Here is a 953-nt window from a genome sequence, read left to right as displayed (position 1 = left end):
CACTGTAGAAGATATACACATTCACATAATCTAAGGCCACTATGCAGTAATCCCTTAAAAACTAACCCTTTTTTGAAGTGCAGTTTCAACTATAGATCATCAACAGACACTCTCCTATTTTACTATATCTAAAGCCACTGAGCTGTAATTAATGTACTAATAAATGACATTTTTTGAGCGCAGCTTTCAACTTTAGAAAAACAATAGGTACTCTCCTGTTTCTCTTCATTTAAAGCCACTAAGATGAAATCTTCTAAAAAATGTCATTTTTAGGAGATTACAGCTTAGTGGTTTTAGATGAAGTAAAATAGGAGAGTGTCTGTTGATGATCTATAGTTGAAACTGCACTTCAAAAAAGGGTTAGTTTTTAAGGGATTACTGCATAGTGGCCTTAGATTATGTGAATGTGTATATCTTCTACAGTGAAAATTACGCCCTAAGAAAAATGTCATTTTTGAGAGGTTACATCTCAGCGACTTTAGATTAAGTGAAACAGAAGAGCTATTGTTGTTCTACAGTTGAAAACTGCGAACAAAAAAAAAAGATAAGTTAGACGTCCTTCAAATAAATTATTTCTGCACATCTCTATTGTGATTCCTGTAACGCGGTTAACTGTAGCCTCGTGCACATTAACTAGTAAAACAATACTGTAAAACTGTAGCCTCGTGCACATTAACTAGTAAAACAACACTGTAAAACTGTAGCCTCGTGCACATTAACTAGTAAAACAACACTGTAAAACTGTAGCCTCGTGCACATTAACTAGTAAAACAACACTGTAAAACTGTAGCCTCGTGCACATTAACTAGTAAAACAACACTGTAAAACTGTAGTCCTCGTGCACATTAACTAGTAAAACAACACTAGTAAAACTGTAGCCTCGTGCACTATTTAACTAGTAAAACAACACTAGTAAAACTGTAGCCTCGTGCACTATTTAACGTGGTAAAACA

This window comes from Limulus polyphemus, unplaced genomic scaffold (assembly GCF_000517525.1).
Source record: "Limulus polyphemus unplaced genomic scaffold, Limulus_polyphemus-2.1.2 Scaffold261, whole genome shotgun sequence".
Taxonomy (NCBI): domain Eukaryota; kingdom Metazoa; phylum Arthropoda; class Merostomata; order Xiphosura; family Limulidae; genus Limulus; species Limulus polyphemus.
Note: the sequence above shows the minus strand (reverse complement) of the source record.